This window comes from Artibeus jamaicensis, unplaced genomic scaffold, assembly GCF_021234435.1.
Source record: "Artibeus jamaicensis isolate MK-2021 breed Jamaican fruit bat unplaced genomic scaffold, CSHL_Jam_final contig_1015, whole genome shotgun sequence".
Taxonomy (NCBI): Eukaryota; Metazoa; Chordata; class Mammalia; order Chiroptera; family Phyllostomidae; genus Artibeus; species Artibeus jamaicensis.
Window position 1 is genome coordinate 13,814,083 of NW_026521194.1, and position 19,087 is coordinate 13,833,169.

At 33.8% G+C, this 19,087-nt stretch overlaps 1 protein-coding gene across 4 annotated transcripts in view; it reads left to right on the forward strand.

Annotated features, from left to right (window-relative positions):
• The window catches only part of ERBB4 (erb-b2 receptor tyrosine kinase 4), a 995,253-nt gene that overhangs the window by 486,434 nt on the left and 489,732 nt on the right, over positions 1–19,087 (forward strand). The gene's annotated exons all lie outside the window — the stretch shown is intronic.

The following is a 19,087-nucleotide window of genomic DNA, read 5'->3' on the forward strand; positions in this document are numbered from 1 at the left end:
TCCTTCTTTCAGGCCTTCATGCATCTCATCGCTTTACCACCACCTGATTCCCTGATTATCAGTAGCAGAAATCTACTGAAGTGGCAGCCAATTAATATGGAAAACCATTCCTGAATGTTGTGCATATCCATCCAGCACAGGAAAAATTGTATTATTTCTAACCCTTCATTTCTCCAAGGTCAACGTCATATACCTGGCATTTAAATTTAATGTCAGTGTAGTAACTCTTGGGCTATATAATATGAGGGTCAGTCTTAGACTCAAATATCAAAATATTGACAGATACCAAAGTAAAATTATCTGAATGCATTTCTCCTTTCTTACTGACATAAGAACATGAAAGATAAGTGCTAGTAATAATTTCTTCCTTAATTTTTAAAAGTAAGGTTATGAAGTCTTCCTATTCAGTCAATCCATGTCCTAATATTAGAAATGATACATAACACATGTTTGAAAGGAATTATGAAATCCCTCCAATATTCTGTACTGTCCTGCAACTAGAGACAACACATAGCATTTCACTTCCAGAGGGTCCTATTAAAGGGTCTAATTTTAAGGATTTTTCAAAAAGAGACAAAAATGAATTAATGATTGACCTGTCATTGACCATCAAACTAAACTTCTTAGAGTTAGAATATTTAGTAAAATATACAAGTAAGATGGTTTTAACCCTAAAATATTAGCACATTTTAAAAAGAGAAATCAGTTCCCAGCAGAAATACAATTTGTACATAGTAGCAAAAGAAATGAAAGCAAAGTAGTCCATTCATACTGACACTTATTTCAGTATATAAATGAACATGATGATTTTACAAAGCAGCACATGTTGGACTCTGTGCATGTGCTGTTTTACACAGAATTTATTCCATTCTATTGATTCTTCTTCTAGACTCAGTCGTTTAACTTAACATTGCTCTTCGTTCAAGGCACTTGCAGCTGTTGAAACTAAATAGAACGAGGGAGTCTGACCTATTCAGAAGTGCTCAAGACTTATCAAGAGACCACTGCTGATTTTTAAAAAATAGGCAGAAAGAGGATATTTTCTGTAGTCATTTGGCCAAGGGAAGTTACATTACTGTTTTATATATCATGACCCAAGAGACTGCATTCTAAAAAAGCAAAAAAGGGAAGCTAATATAAAATTGATTTATGTTATAATTTAAAAGGTAATTAATTATAATTACTTATTTTATCACAAAATCAATTACTAATATATTTTGTCATTTTAATTAAGTCAGTCAATAAAATCAGATAATCGAGAGGCATAGTTTTATGAGAAAACTAATTTTCCTATATAATAAAATCTGCAGTAGGTCAGAAAAAGAATATACTATCCGTTATTAAATACTCATAAAATCTAATTACATCTCTATGGAAATATTTTTGCTAGTTTAATTAAAATAAAATATTCTAAGAAATGAAAAATAGAGCATGGGATATAACCATATATTTTCATGGTAAACATTTTTTGTTAAATGCTTAAATATTAACTTAAATAATACTTGAAGTTTTTATTATTTTGCTCCCTACTGTATAAAGAAAATTTGACATAAATGTAATCATAGTAGTGACTTACAATGATGTCTTATTCATAACAAAAGATTATATAGTATCACAGTATAAAAAGTAATATGTTTATAGCTCATTTAATCCCCATCACAAACCCCAAAGTATTATGATTGTGAAATTACTTGTGAAGAAATTACAGTTAGACTTCTAATTTGTTTATACTCACAGAGGCATTAGATTGACCATTAACATTTGTTAGAGAGATCTTACTTCAAAAGACTAGTGTCATGTATCCTAAGCAAGAAAACAAAAGCTTCTCTTACATTTTTTAAAAGTAATTATTTATCTAACAGAGTCTGTACTGTTTTAAGTTATGAATCATTTCCAGTAGAAAGCATATTGGCAACTTTTAGGCATATTTGAATTTAATACCTATTGCATTCTACCAAAACTCAGATGTGTGTGTGTGTGTAGAATAATCTCAAGATTGGTACAATATATGAAAAAAGTCCATAATATTTAAATTTTTAGGTGGAAATGGACAAACGAATAGATTAAATATTTATTAATTTTATGTTATAGTGGGCATTAAACAAGATAATACAGGCAAAGACAGCCAACCGGGCTGTTTCCGGTACTCAGTAAATACATTAGTTTATGTTTGGTCTTTAGTAGGAGAAAGGTGTGGAGGCATAGGGACAGAGAGAAAAAGAGAGAATGAGAAAGAGAGAATAGATACCTATTTTCCTATGACAAATCATTTATATCTGTACGCTAACAGACTGAGATTGAGAAACGACTGATGGGTTAACATTAAATCACCCTGTAATGTAATTACGAATGAGCTTATCAACACTCTACCAATAGCATTGCATCTTTTCAGGACTGTTTAATAACAATGTTTATAAACACGACATATAAAATTTATTATTGAATAGAGGTACATAGATGTCACATGCTCTACAGCCTCAAAACATAATATTTGACCTGAAAGCTGTAATTTTATAATAATTAAACTGTTTAATTATAATGTCCTATGAATTATAATGTTACTTATTAAAATTATTCTGCTTACTTTAAGGAGTACATTGGTAAAAACCTATGCCCACTAACTATACTAAATATAAATATTCCTCCTGCATGAACTCTTTTAAAAGTGACTTAATAATATGCACACAAATATGTTCATATGCATGCATGTGCACATGCATGTACCACTCAGCACCGCCACCACACATGTGAATACGATGGGCCCCCAAGAGATTACAAAATGTTTAATTACTTTATTGTTTGAATATTTATTAATATGTCTCAACTTTAATTAATCTTCTTTCTATAATACATTAAAATGAATATTTGAAAAAAGTTTGGGACAATCCAATGGGATATATTAATCTAGTTTCATTGTGTAGGGTTTAATCTATTTATAGTATATTATTTTATCAAGAAATTTACCAGGTTTTTATGCCAAAAAATAAATATAAGCATGCCTTATTTTAGCCAACTTATTAAGCCAGTCAGCACAAAGACAAATATCATATGATCTCACTTATATGTGGAATCTAATGAACCAAAGAAACTGACAAACAAAAAAGAAGCCGAGGCAGAGCTATACAGAGTAGACTGTAGATGTCGGAGGGGAGATGGGAGCAGGGAACTGGATGACAGAAGGTGAAGGGATTAGCCAAAGAACACACATGCGTAACCTATAGACATAGACAACAGTGTGGTGCTGGCCAGAGGGAAGGGGGGTGGGGAACGGGCGGAGGTGGGTGGAGTGGGGTAAAAGGGGACATCCGTATTAGTGTCAATGATGAAAGTAAAAAAATAAAATAAATCATTTTATATTTTAAAGAACAAACCCTCATTAGCTCATGCTTATTTGCCAGTTGGTTGAAGACTGATTCTTACAAATATACAATTAGCTCACTTTGATTTTAATGTTTAGCAGTTTTCCATGTATTTATTAAGATACATGTGCCTTCTTTTGTAAACTTTTATAGCCAGTTTCAATTTCAATACCTTTGATCCTTTGAATTTTTTTAAGAACTCAAGATGTTATATTTTGGGCAGGTTACTTGCTACAGTAAATATATATATATATATATATATGGATATATATATATATATATATATATATATATATATATACTTTTGTATATAAATATATATGTATTTTAATTGCAAGTTACCAGAGGACCTAGTAAATTTGTTAAACAGTAGTAAATTGATGAAGTTTGTCTGATAATGGGATGAATCAATGTTCTTTGAATTTTAGAATGCTTAAGCAGGAAGGAATTTGGTCCATCACTTCTTTCTAGATCAAAGGACAAAGACACTCATCTATATTTGAAGTTAAGGCAGCAAATTGGCAATTTACATGAAAGAATCTGGACACATTGACAACCATATACTCTCTCTGCCTATTTCTTCAGTTGGTCAGACTGGAAACTGCAGATTTTCCATTTTTACTTCTGCCATCATCCTCTGCTTCATGGCTAGACAGTCCAGGGACGTGCCCAGACCTTTAGCCCTCATAAAGAATTGACTGTCCATGTTACAAACACACTTTAAGCCTCCTTTTAGTCTTTTCTGGCATCCAGAATCCATTTCAGTTTGAGCAAGACATTAATGGTTTATATCATGATTGATTAAATAGAACATGTCTGACCACCCAGGGGGCCAGCCTCAGGGAGACTCTTCTCTCATTACTGACACATACAGGCAAATTACTGTGAGTGACATAGCCATGCACAAGCACCTTTTACTCTACAAATAACTCTTACTGCAAACTAAGGGAATAAACCAAAGGCCTGAATAATCATGATTTGCACATAAGAACTGTGTTATCTAGAAATATTGTTTAAAAAACCCATGGACTTAAACAAATATTTTTAATGCATTTTGTTTTTCCTGAGCAAGTAAACTTACACCTAAGAAAAACCTTAATTACATTTTAACAGTGGGTGCTTTCAATTTCTCATGGTGTTCCTCTTGTTAAATACATATGATAATCATTCCCTGTAGGCATAACTAGCAAAAATAGGTAATATCATGTTATAAACACTCTACCAGCTTTCATTCTTAAATTAGGATGAGGGAATATGCAAAATTTTGTTCAGTTTTGAATAATCCAATGAGGGAATATATTCTATTATCAATAGTTACCAGAGGTTGATAAATAATACAACTAAAATGATATTACTATCTAAAATTAATTTGATATTTTGCCATATAAAAATAAATATAAACCAAAATTTTAAATTCATAAGACCAAATGGAAACTTGCATACAAATGACAAAAAAAATGGAATTCTACCTGGTAAGATCATTTAAAATTATTTTTAGAATACTAAAAATATGATGATACTAATTAGTGTCTTCCTTGACAGTCTCCAAGGCTATAAATCTTTTCTGTAGAACTAACCTCTCTATTAGGATGGCAAGGCAAAGATTGTATTGATTCTAGTGTATACTGAATAATTCAATGGACCAAAATAAGTATACCATATTCTAATAGGACCTATTAAATTGGCCACTGTGGATATCAAATGATTTTTAACTTCCTTCATGACTTATTCAAAAATATTCCCTGAATCCCTGGTACATATATGCACTATCATGGAAAAAATGATGGGAGCATACAATACAAACACTTTTCTCTCTCTCTTTCTCTGTGCTGTCACTCTATTACTATTGTATCACAATTTTTCCCCCTTTGACCTCCTCTGCCCAGGCCAAGCCCTGTTCCCGCAATCAGTCCCCACATGGGGATTGAGTTATGCATATGTATTCTTTGAATGTCCATGTCCATGAGTTATTCATATGTGTTCTTTGATTAGTCTCTTCCCTTTCTTCCCATGATTATTTTCCTCCCCACTCCCTTCTGGCCACTGTCAGTTTATTCCATGTTTCCATGTCTCTGGTTCTATTTTGCTCATTAATTTATTTTATTCATTAGATCCCTTTTATAAGTGAGACCATATGATATTTGTCTCTTACCAACTGGCTTATTTCACTTAGCATGACATTCTCCATTTTCATCCATGCTGTCTCAAAAGGTGGGAGTTCCTTCTTTCTTTCTGCTGTGTAGTATTCCATCATATAAATGTAGCACAGTTTTTTTGGTTCACTCAGTTACTGATGGGCATTTAGGCTGTTTCCAGCACTTGGCTATTGTAAATAGCACTGCTGTGAACAAAGGGGTGCATAAGTTCTTTTGAATTGGTGTTTTGGGGTTGGTGTTTGGGTTTGGCATATTACCAACAGTGGTAATATGGGATCTCTGGGTCAAAAGACAGTTCTGTTTTTAATTTTTGAGGAAATTCCATACTGTTTTCCACAGTAGGTGCACCAGTCTGCATTCCCAACAATACAAAGATGGTTCTCTTAGTCAAGTCTTGGAAGTTGGGAAAACTTGTGGGTAGGTAACGTTGATTGCAAGTAAGACCTGAAGGGGTTGCACTTTATGTAAAAGGACTTAAGAGCACGGAGAAGTCATGGGTGATAGGTGCAGTTTCTGAGACATGAACAGTAATGTGCAGGGGCCCAGGGACAGCACAGCCCAGTTAGTAACACTCAGGAATTCAGTATTTCTGCATTACTCAGAAGGGTAAGATTTGTTGAGACTAGGAATTCATTCATTCATTCATTCATGGACATGGGCAAAGGGGGAATATTTGGACAAATTACATATAAACAATAAAATCTTTTTAAAAAGAGAGAAATTTGTATTTTAATCCTAGAGGCAATGAGAAGCCACTGCGATTTCAAGAAAATTTATAGTTAAGAATTATTAAGCATGAGTCAGAGTTTACCTGGATTAGATATGTATTTTTAAAGTTTTTGAGTGCGTTCTTTAAATAAAAATTTTCCTTAGAGAGCAGAAAATTTGTATGAGAAATCAAACAATGAAACAAAACCTGAATTTGATTGACATAAATATTATTAAATAAAGCTGATTACAGAACATCCTTGTTTTGGTCTGACATAGAGTGCCTAGAAAATAACAGGAAATTAATGAACCCCTTTGACGAGTTTGTCCAAGGGAAATGACTCTGAATTCTCCTTGTCGAGTTTCTGCCCTGTGCTCCATGTTGTGCACTGTTCTCTGTTGGAATGATGGCTGTGGTCAGTGAGAGCTTTCAAGAACCACATCAGTAACTACTATATAGGACACAGACTAAACCAAGGTGGGTGGAAGCAAGGCAGGGAGGTGGGGATGGCTGGGGTGGGGGATAAATACAGATGACTATAATTGAACAACAATAAAAAAGTTTTTAAAAAAGGAACCACATCAGCAGATTCTTAGAAAGCCAAGGCCTTAACAAGTCCTTGATGTAAGTCATCTTAGGCTTTGCAGCTTTTGTTAGCTGTGTTCTCATGCACAGCTTCAAAAAGTATTAGGAATTCAATGTATTCTTTGCAAAATGACTTTCATCTGTTTCCTAGGAATACTTTCTCTGTTCATTATGTTGTTTTAGCTGTTGTTCACTTTAGCTAAATTCTATGTCCCTCTTCATTGTGATATCTTCATTGTGGTATCTTCATTGTGATATCCCTTTGGATAGTGCTTTGAGTTAAAGAGGGTGGTGTGGGTGTTCACCTCTTGGGTCTAAAGGACTGCCTGGTTACACAAACATTTGACCACAGGACTGCCTGTGTAGAAACATTGTTTGGAGGAGGAAACCCATCAAGCTATTACCTGCTGAAAGACTGTCAATAAATATGTATTCCAAAGATATTAAGAAGTTAAATATAAAAGTAAAACCCTATACATACATACTGGAAGAAAATATACATATTTCAAGATAGTGAGAAATACGGATATTTTCTGACTCAAAAGGATAGTAAATGTAATAATAGTATGAGACATAAAGAAATGGAAATACTTGACTTTATAAAAATTTAAAGCAATGATGCATTACAAACATTATTAGAATAATATTTAGGAAATGATATGTCTAACAATTATGAAAATTTAAGTTTGGTATTCTTAGTTAACAACAGCACACTGAATCTATTTTTTTTCCCAAAGAAGTGCTTCATGTAAGCAGATCTATTTTTCATGGGGACCCGCTGATTGTTTGTTTGTTTCAGAAATAATCTTAAATCCCTTAATCAATCATATCTGACTGTTACTAGTGAAAATCTATCTCTGTAATTCATGGAACTTGGGGATGATAGAATTATTTTAATATTTTAATAATCAAGTTTTTTTGTTTTCTTTAATTTATTAGAAGAAACCTGACTTAAGATTAAACACATAATAGTAATTTCAGGAATCCCTTTAATCTCTTCATTGGAGTTAATTTTGTTTTCATCTCTCCTTTACTTCCCTTCACTTCTGTCCTTTCTTCATTATAAATCAGATGGTTAGACATTTTTAGATTTTGTTCAAAACTTTCTTTCCTGATCAGTTAGATTATCAGCACTCAAAACTTTTTTAGGGTTACACAGTTTACTCACTAACACATGGCTGAGCAGAGAAACTATAGTATTCTTTTCTTTCTTTCTTTCTTTCTTTCTTTCTTTCTTTCTTTCTTTCTTTCTTTCTTTCTTTCTTTCTTTCTTTCTTTCTTTCTTTCTTTCTTTCTTTCTTTCTTTTAGTTTATTACTGATTCTGTGTTCCTTTGAATACCTGCCTACTTGTTCTCAGGTAAAATGTGTAGATTAGAGCTCAGAATAAGATTTTGATGGCCTTTTTGTTAGGGTTGGTTTTGTTAATTACATCATTATAAAGTAAAACAACTACATGAGATAATGCTTATTCTTTGGCACTGATGGTGTCTTCATCTCTCTCCACCACAGTTGAGGGACTGGGTGAGGGAAATTTGCCTGACTTCATAGAGTCAGAGTGAAGGTCATATGTAGCGTTCATTTCACAATGGCCTCCAGATCCTCATTTATCCCACAGAGAAGCGGAGGGTCTCAGTCCATGGGAATGTTTGGTCAAATCCTGTTCTTGAGCTTCCTAAGGATATTTATCATTGATTTCTGCATGAACTCATCAGTGTGTTTTTCTCTTTTTCCATATATGTGATGGGTAGATAGACTGGGTAGACATATTGATAGGCAGATAGATGGAGGTGTTGTTTTTCTTGGTTGGGGTCCCCAACCTTCCTTCTTAGTCTTTCTTCATCTTTCATGGAGTGTTTATGTGCACCGCTGCAATTCAGCAACACTGGACCTGGCTCCTGACTTGAGTGGTCTACCTAAAACCTCTGATGCTCTGGAGGTGTGGCTCATTTGCTTAGGCATCATCATAAAAAGGAGAAGGTCACCATTTAGATTTCTGGTCAGGGTACATGCCTGAGTTGTGGCTTCAGTCCCAGGTCGGGGTGAAAATGGGAGGCAACTGATTGATGTTTCTCTCTTGCATTGTTGTTTCTCTACTCTTCTTTCTCCCTCCCCTCTGCTCTCTCTGAAATAAATAAATAAAATCCTTTAAAAAAAGAAATCTTGTTGAGTCTTGTGGAAAATAGTTATTACAGCATAGTCTGAATACTAAGATAACCTAGCAACATTTACAGTTGCTTGTTTTTAAAAAATAGGATGCTTACAATATACACAAATGCATTGAAGTTGCAGGAACTCCTATACCCCTAACTATGTTAAACTCAAAGACATTTTTATGGCTTTTTATTATAGTAATGCATTATAAATCTCTTAAGCATTATGCATTTCACTGCCCACACAATAATCCACTTTCACATTTCCTGAGTAGACATTTATTCAAATGCCTACTAAGAATTGTTTAGTGCATGACAGATTTATGATTGGAAATGGTCTGATAAATGATTTCTTTTATTTTATAAAGAATGTTAAAGGAGTTTAATAAGCATTAATACTAATATTGCATCTATTTTTCCCTAAATGAATTAAACTTAATTTCAGAAGTTATCTTTACTTGCTGATATCACTTTTATTCATGTTACTAATTTATGTTACAAATATGGTAGTAAATACAAGCTAAGAGATAAATGATTCTACTTTGTCCTAATTTCATATACCAAATTCATATTAATAAAATAAATGAGACCTTTGTTTCAGAAGAAAACATTCAAATAAAACATGAATGGAGTTAGAAAAGTGAATGCAGTACTCTTTTAATGTATTACTAATCACATTCACTGAAGACATTTTTTATGCATAAAGTAACTAGGAATGCCGTTAAAATGCCCCTTGCCAGGATAATCAATATGCTTTATGGTATAGCAGATCACCCACTGGCCAATCCCAATCATTGCTCCCTTCCAACAGTTGAAGAGTGAAGACCACCAACATAAGATGGTGGTCTTTGTAGAGGAATTTCAATGCATTGCATAATTGAGGGAGAAGATAAAAAGTATTTTCCCTTACTATTTTAAACTTAATGAAGAATAAATATTTTACAAACATAAAATATATTCTATAAATATGATAAAGGAACACATGGAATTTTTAGAACATAGGATCAATCTAAAGATGCAGTGATGTTGTGCAACATTTATCTAAAGTGATTGTAGTTGTCAATTCGAATTAACAATTCACTTGCTATTAGGAAAATGTTTCAATCAAACAAGTGGGTAAAATTAGAAAAGAAAAAAATAAATGATTTGCCAGGGGAACATAGTGTAGTATTTGGTTAAATTAAAGATTTTGCTGGCTGTTTCTTGCAAGAAGACCTAGTAGAGACTTACAGAAACTTCAACCATATAAGCCTTTTCCTGGAGACCCATTCTTATAAAAGTAGGTCATCTGATAACATTTGTCCTATCTTCCTGTGATTGTTATTGTTCCAAATCAGGAAAAGGACCTTTAGGGATTTTAGCCACGGTCATAGTTCTATTAAAAAAGAGACCTACATAGAGATATAGAATATAAAAAAACCTGGAAAAATGGCAGTGTCACTAAGAATTTATATTGGTGAAAAAAGAAAATGCTGGTTAAATTCGTGTATGGATTAATATTTGAGAAATGTGAATTTCAGATAGGCCAGATTGATTCAATGCATAACGAAGCTGACATGGGATTCTAAAATCCCCTTTGCTATAATTAGGATTCATATTCCTATTTTACAGATGAGTAGAATGAGACTTGGAGAGAAACCAAGTTGCTCAAATTAGAACTAGTGAATGGTATAAATCATAAATTAAGCAGTGACAGTTTGAATTCACACTTCAACCCTGCACTTAAAAAAAAAAGCTGTGAAAAATAATTCATTATAAGTTCACAGGTACTCATTAATAGTATGCATATTTATACTTTAGGAAATCTTTTCCTTCTGCCTAGTAAATTATTTTTTTAATCAAACTTCATTTTATCATCGCAAAAGTCCTAAGTAAATTTTGCAACAAATATTAAAATAATTATCTTGTTAGTTTTTACAGCAAGAACAGTTTTAAAGTTATAAAAACGAACTTCCTATAACGTCACTAATAATGGTGTCCACGTAAGAAAGATGAGGTCACTTCTATCTCTCCTATATGCCCAGGATATGAAGCATTGTTAAAATTATTTTCCAAAGTTTAAAGTTTAGTTTTGGTTGAAGGTATAATTTAAGATGAATCACTTACGATTTTAAAATATCAAGAGATTGGAAATGTACATTGTAAATCGTGTGCTATTAGAAATTAAATATAATTGAGTTTGTTTCCCTTTGATTTTATCCTCTGTAGCCTAATGAGATTATTATGTGTAAGAAAAATTAAGCAAAAAAATGTATACAAAAATGAGAAAGAGTTCATCTAGATTGATTTTTGATGACTTTAATAACCTAGGCGCAATTTAATTCATCTGAATCTAGTTGTGATTCTTATTTGTTATTCAAAGATCTCACCTTACCTACTATAACATTTAGCAACATAATCCCTTGATAAATAGGGAAGAATAATGAGTGATTGATTGATTCACATTTATAGCTATAGCTAGTATTGATAGTACTAATATTGTATTAGTATTTATAGTTTTATGTTTTTATATTTTAGAAAATATTATTTTTGTCATATTAAATATTATTTGCTTTTAATTTCACCATAATCTGTGTGATGACTATGTATAATTCACATCTCTTTATTGTAACCTGTGAATCCTATTACTCCTGGCTGATTTGGTTATGGAGGTAGACTTTGAAATTGTTCTGCTGGGGTTATTCCAGGAAGTAAGTTAGACATATTTCTATGTTTATGATTAAATTCAATGTCCTTACTAGACCCTGTGACACATAATGAAAATATTGTGATTCAAAAGTAAAATGACTAAAGAGAATCCTTTTTCAGTGGATACCTTTTCCTTCCTTTCTTCCCTGTCTTCCCTGAATCCCTGTCCTTTCCTTTTCTTCCTTGTTCCTTCTTCCCGCCCTTCCTTCCTTCTTTGCTTTTTTCTATATTTCTGTCTTTAAACCTTTCAGGCAGCAATCAATATTTTAATGTCAGCATACAAAGGTGGATTTTTTAAAAAATTACATATTCTGGATTAAAATTACAAATTAGTTTCTCACAATTGCTAAGACCCCTTTTCACCATCACTAATATATGTATCAGTAAGCATATTAGTATGCTTGGGTTATGGGTATAATTTTACAGCTTTTAAAAGATAATTATATTTACAAGGGAAACAATTCTACTTTTAGTTCTACATGTAAAAGTTTCAACATGGCTTGAGGTTTTCTCAACTAATGTAGAAATAGCTGTATATTTAACTAGAAATAGTTAATATTTATTAACTATCTTTTTTTATTCTATTGAAGTGCTATGCATTGAGGATACAAACTTGAATTCAAAGGATAATTTCTGCCTTCAATAATTCACAGCCTAGTTAAAGACCTTGGTGTCTAAACACCTGACAGCTTCAAGTACATAGTGTTTACTACTTCTGTTACTCACCAAGAGGGAATCTTAAAATTTTTACTGAACATTTGAAAATGGCTCACTGTAACATCATTAACTGTGACTTTTGGACACTATGATATGTATTTTAAGGATGCTTTTTATTTTTATTATTTTATTGTAGTTTCAGTTATAGTTCAGTAACATATCATTATTCCTTCATAGTGGTGCATAGGGTATTAAACAATTTATGAATTATCATTAATATAAAGTTAAGCTCCACAATGTTCATTTTATAGCAGAACTTCCTCTTCTCTTCCTCTTCCCCCTCTTTCCTTCCTCTCCTCTTTCCTTTCCTCCCCATCCTCCTCTTCCTTCTTTTCTTTCTTCAGATCTTATTCTTGATTCTTTAAAATACATTTAAATAAGTGAATCAGCTAGTTGACTGTAAATAATTGTCATCTCTAATGCTTGGGTTTACAAGTTTAGCTTACAATTCTAATACCTTGAGTCAAATGTCAATTTTTGTATTAATCATTATTCCTAAATATAACATGCTTCAGGCTCTTTCATTTACTGGGTGGGTATATAGTGCAAAGACTGATTTTGTTTATCTGCAGTATCTGATTTTTTTTCTCAGTAGTTGGTACTGGATAAGGTATGGAACTATTTTTTTTAATACATAACAAAATAAGCCAACAAAAAGAAAAGTCCATTGGATACTAATTGAATAAACTCTGACCATGCAGGAATCTTACTAAAAATACATTTTGCTTCTGACATAAGCCTGCTCTTCACTCAGTAAATTAACTACCAATAACTCATTACATCAAGAAATACACAGTTTGTACTTTCATCTTCCTTATTCACCCACCATGAGAGCTCTCTCAAACGGCTCCATCTCTCTTTATCCCACTCTGCCTTTACTCTTGCCAATGCTGCCTCATTCAGAATCCTAATACAGGGTCTTATCTTGTATTTCCACAAAAATTTTTTCCACCTCTAACCCATTCCCCACCCAAAACAATGGATTATTTTATTTCCTGCAAAACTTTCAATGATTTCCTTTTGTTCCCAATATCAAATTCAAACTTCATAAAATAGAAGCAAGGAAGAATTTGAAAAATGCTAAAATTCACAACTTAACAGTCAAATACAAAATCAAACATAGACTACTTTATGTAAGATGCTACAACTATTTAAAGTAGAGCCTGAGGAATAGATATTGATAGGCAAGAGGAAATGCTGAAATATACTTTTAATAGATAACACTGTATCACACAGCAAAACTGTGATGTTTGGATTTGTCTCTTTTCCAGTACAGAAATCAATAATATCTTTACTAGGCAAAATCATTTACATTTTTATGGACATAAATAATTTATACCTCCATGAGTCTATTATAGGTTACCTAGGGTCTCCATGAAGTGGCAAATAACCCAGGCAAAAATAACGGCACAGAACCCATTCGAAAAAAGATAGAGGCTCCTCTGGCAATGCCCTGCACTCTGTTGAAGGGTCGCTGTCTGTACTCTTTACATTAAAGTCTTTCACAATTTTTATTGACAAGGCATCACAACAGCTTGCAAGGTGCTCTCTTCTAGCCTCAGGTTTCCATCCTCCTCGTCTGGTAGTATCCCTTTTTTTCTGTATTCCAGACATCCTGGAGTTTGATTCCCAAACAGTTTTTGCCCCCCTGCCCCTTCTCAAGGTTCTCAAATTTTATCTCCCCTTTTTGTGGCGCTTTCTATTCTATGCATAATTTATTCCACCTTTTCATTCAGGTTGGTCTTTAAAAGATCACGTTCTCATGGCACTCTCTTGAAACTTGGCTCCCCTAGGTCTTCTCTGGTACATGTTTATGACATTTAGGACCTGCCTTTAGTAACACTAATTGTTACTTACTTGTATTTGCCTGATCACTACTTTTCCTACCCATCAGTCTGAAAATTATAAAAGAGCAGGTACACTATTTTTTAAGCATAAATGTAGCAAGACATATAAATATAAAGCACTTGACATTTATTTAATTCATTCACATTTATACAAATTATCTGTATGTAGTTTCATTTTTAAAGGTTTATATTTCTTCACTGTTAACACTTTCAAATCTAATAATGATAACTAATTATCTTTTTTTCTCCTTATATCATCAACAGTAGCTATGTATTAAGGTTTACCTTATACCTTAATTTATTCCTGAGTACAGTATAAATCTAACTAACCAGCAGAGTTTACAAATGTGTTCATTTTTCACTACGCAGATAAATTGCTATTGTCATTTTTAATCCAAGCAGTCGATAACAGTTACCAAGCAGCTATTGACTGTATTAGAAAGTAGGAATTCAGGGAGGGAAGAGTAAGGGGGAGAGAGAGAGAGAGAGAGAGAGAGACCATTTAAATTTCAGGAGCTAATGTAAATATTAATTAGTTCTATCATAGACTTCAGAAATAGGCACAGTACTGGTATAGGAGAGAATGATTAGTTCTACTTGGGTGTTCCACAAAAGTTTCCAAAGGGAAAAACTGTGAGAAATGACCTGAGTGTTTCAAGCACAGTGGAATATAAAGGAGGCCATTCCACACAGAGGAGACAACAAGAATAAACCATGGTGGCATGACATGTTTTGGGGAAATGTCAATGCAGCACAGCCTGCATTTAAGGTCAATGTCAGAGGAGAAACCAAACGGCCTTGCATGCCATAAATGGCTTTGCAAGGAAAAGTGGGGAGGGGGAGGTAGGAGAGGATAAAGGGGGATAAATGGTGATAGAAGAAGACTTGGCTTGGAGTGGTAAGCATACAATACAGTATACAGATGATGTAATATAGAATTGTACCCCTAAAACCTATATAACTTTATTAACCAATGCCACCCCAATGATTCTTTAATTCAACTTTAAAAAAGTTGGCAAATACAAGCAACTAAAGAATTTTAAAAACATTTGGGTTTTATAAATTCACTCTGTTAGAATGTAGGAGAGCAGTTTCCACAGTATTCTTCACTGCAAGATCCTATGTTGGAATTTTGTTTTTTATATACCTTTTTATCTAAAATAAGAAGGTTCAGTAAGCTTCCCTACTATCAGTGATTGGCACCGATGTCCCTTCTTGGACTGTATGCATCTCAGATGCTCCACACAAGGCACTAAGCAGGAACTGCTCTTGGGTAAGAGAGGGGCCCCATCATGCGGTGCTGCCCTCTCTCACTTATTACTTTGCTTTCAGCGTATTTCTGTATACCTCACATCGTGCTCCTGGTTATAAGTGGCTTTTACAGATGATATTACTGGGTTTTAACTAAACTGACACTTCACAAAATATAAAGTTCTTTCAAAAAACCCAAGGTTGAAGAGAACTTATTTTATAGACACAAGTGGGAGAGGAATAAAGTGGTGTCGACAGGACATTGATAAGCCATTGTTCAGCTATACTACAAGGTTCAAGAAAAGCAGTGAGGATGTAATCAGATCTAAAAGGGAAGCAGGAAGAAGTTGAAATGATTAAGAAGATTGTATGAAGTTTATGTATGGGTTTCCATATACCATCTTTAATGATGAACTTTTACCTACCCTGTAGTGGACCTTGAGACATGAGCTATGTCAGTATATGGGATTCCACATTTGCATGACATTTTTATACAAAGCATCGATAACATAAAGACATATATATGATGTTTAAAGTTTTATGATACTGAGTTTGTTTTTTTTTTTTTTTTTTTTTTTTTTTAATAATTTTATTTGGTTACTTTTCAAGTACATTTTTTTCCCTCTCCCCCCCCCGCCCGGTCTCCCCCCTCCCTCCCATTCCCCCCCCCCAAGTCCTCATCTCTGTGTCATTCATACTTGTTCCTCAAAATCCCTCCCCCTTTTTCCCCTTAAGTTCCCTTCCCTCTCCCCTCTGGTCGCTGCCCACTTGTTCTCTATTTCAGCGTCTTTGTTTTTATTCTATTTGCTTATTTGTTTTATTCTTTAGCTTCCTGTCAAAGGTGAGATCATATGGTATTTGTCCTTCAATGCCTGGCCTATTTCACTCAGCATAATGCTTTCCAGTTCCATCCATGTTGTTGCAAAAGGTAGTAGCTCCTTCTTTCTCTCTGCTGCATAAAATTCCATGGTGTATATGTACCACAATTTTTGGATCCATTCATTTACTGATGGGCACCTAGGTTGCTTCCAACTCTTGGCTATTGTAAATTGTGCTGCTATGAACATTGTGGTGCATAGGTTCTTTGAAATTGATGTTTTAGGATTCTTGGGGTATAATCCTAGCAGTGGAATTGCTGGGTCAAAAGGCAGGTCAATTTTTATTTTTCTGAGAAAATTCCATACTGTTTTCCATAATGGTTGTACCAGTCTACAATCCCACCAACAGTGAACTAAGGTCCCCTTTTCCCCACACCCTCTCCAACATTTGTTGTTTGTTGCTTTGTCTATTATAGCCATCCTGACTGGTGTAAAGTGGTATCTCATTGTGGTTTTAATTTGCATCTCTCTGATAGCTAACGATATTGAGCATCTCTTCATGTGTCTCTGGATGTTCTGTATGTCCTCTTTAGAGAAGTGTCTGTTCAAGTCCTTTTCCCATTTTTTAATTGGGTTCGATGTCTTCCTAGAGTGGAGTCGTGTAAGTTCTTTGTATATTTTGGAGATTAAACCTTTGTCTGAGGTATCATTGGCAAATATGTTTTCCCATACAGTTGGTTGTCTTTTTAATTTAATACTGTTTTCTTTAGCCATGCAGAAGCTTTTTATTTTGATAAGATCCCATTTGTTTATTCTTTCCTTTATATTCCTTGCTCTAGGGCACATATCTGTAAAAATGTTGCTGCGTGGAATATCTGAGATTTTCTTGCCAATGTTCTCCTCTAGGACTTTAATGGTGTCATGGCTTATATTTAAGTCTTTTATCCACCTTGAATTTATTTTGGTGTATGGTGTAAGTTGGTGCTCAAGTTTCATTTTTTTGCACGTAGCTGTCCAGTTCTCCCAACACCATTTGCTGAAGAGGCTATCTTTACTCCATTTTATGTTACTGCCCCCCTTTGTCGAATATTAATTGACTGTAGAGGGTTGGGTTGATTTCTGGGCTCTCTGTTCTTTTCCATTGGTCTATGTGCCTGTTTTTATGCCAGTACCAGGCTGTTTTGATTACAGTGGCTTTGTAATACAGTTTGATATCAGGTATTGTGATCCCTCCTACTTTGTTCTTCTTTCTCAAAAGAGCAGCTGCTATTCGGGCTCGTTTATGATTCCATATAAATTTTTGAAGTGTTTGTTCTATGTCTGTGAAATACGACATTGGTACTTTAATAGGTATAGCATTGAATCTGTATATTGCTTTGGGTAGTATGGACATTTTGATGATGTTAATTCTTCCAATCCATGAACACGGTATATGTTTCCATTTGTTTGTGTCTTCCTTGATTTCTTTCTTCAGTGCTGTGTAGTTTTCTGCATACAGGTCTTTTACCTCTTTGGTTAGGTTTATTCCCAGATATTTTATTTTTCTTTTTGCTATATCGAATGGGATTTTTTCCTTGATTTCTGCTTCTGCTGATTCATTGTTTGTATACAAAAATGCCTTTGATTTCTGGATATTGACTTTGTATCCTGCTGCTTTGCCAAATTCATTAATTAGTTTGAGCAGTTTTTGGGTAGAGTCTATAGGATTTTCCATGTACACTATCATGTCATCTGCAAACAGTGACAATTTTGTTTCCTCCTTTCCTATTTGGATGCCTTTTATTTCCTTTTCCTGCCTGATCGCTGTGGCCAAAACTTCTAATACTATATTGAATAGGAGTGGTGAAAGTGGACATCCTTGTCTTGTTCCTGATCTTAGTGGAAAAGCTTTTAGTTTTTGTCCATTGAGTATGATATTGGCTGTAGGTTTCTCATAAATGGCCTTTATTATATTGAGGAATGTTCCCTCTATTCCCATTTTGCTGAGTGTTTTTATCATAAATGGGTGTTGTACCTTATCAAAAGCTTTTTCTGCGTCTATTGATATGATCATGTGGTTTTTGTCTTTGCTTTTGTTTATGTGATGAATTACATTTACTGTTTTGCGAATGTTGAACCATCCTTGCATCCCTGGGATGAAACCCACTTGGTCATGGTGTATTATCTTTTGGATATATTGTTGGATGCGATTTGCTAATATTTTGTTGAGGATTTTAGCATCTATGTTCATCAGCGATATTGGCCTGAAGTTTTCTTTCTTTGTTGTATCTCTATCTGGTTTTGGAATTAGGATGATGCTGGCTTCATAAAAGGAGTTAGGGAGTTTTCCATCCTTTTGTATTTTTTGGAATAGTCTGTGAAGAATGGGGGTTAGCTCTTCCTTAAATGCTTTGTAGAATTCTCCTGTGAATCCATCTGGTCCAGGGCTTTTGTGTGATGGGAGTTTTTTGATTACTGCTTCAATTTCTTTTGCTGTTATTGGTCTATTCAGGTGTTCTACTTCTTTTTCATTGAGTTTTGGGAGATTATATTTTTCTAGAAATGTGTCCATTTCCCCTAGGTTCTCAAATTTCTTGGCATACAGTTCTTCATAGTAATTTCTTACAATCCTCTCTATTTCTGTGGTGTCAGTTGTAATCTCTCCTCTTTCATTTCTGATTGTGTTTATTTGTGTCCGTTCCCTTCTTTTCTTGATGAGCCTACTTAAAGGCTTGTCTATTTTGTTTATTTTTTCAAAGAACCAACTCCTGGATTCATTGATCTTTAGAATTGTACTTTTAGTCTCTATGTCATTTAGTTCTGCTCT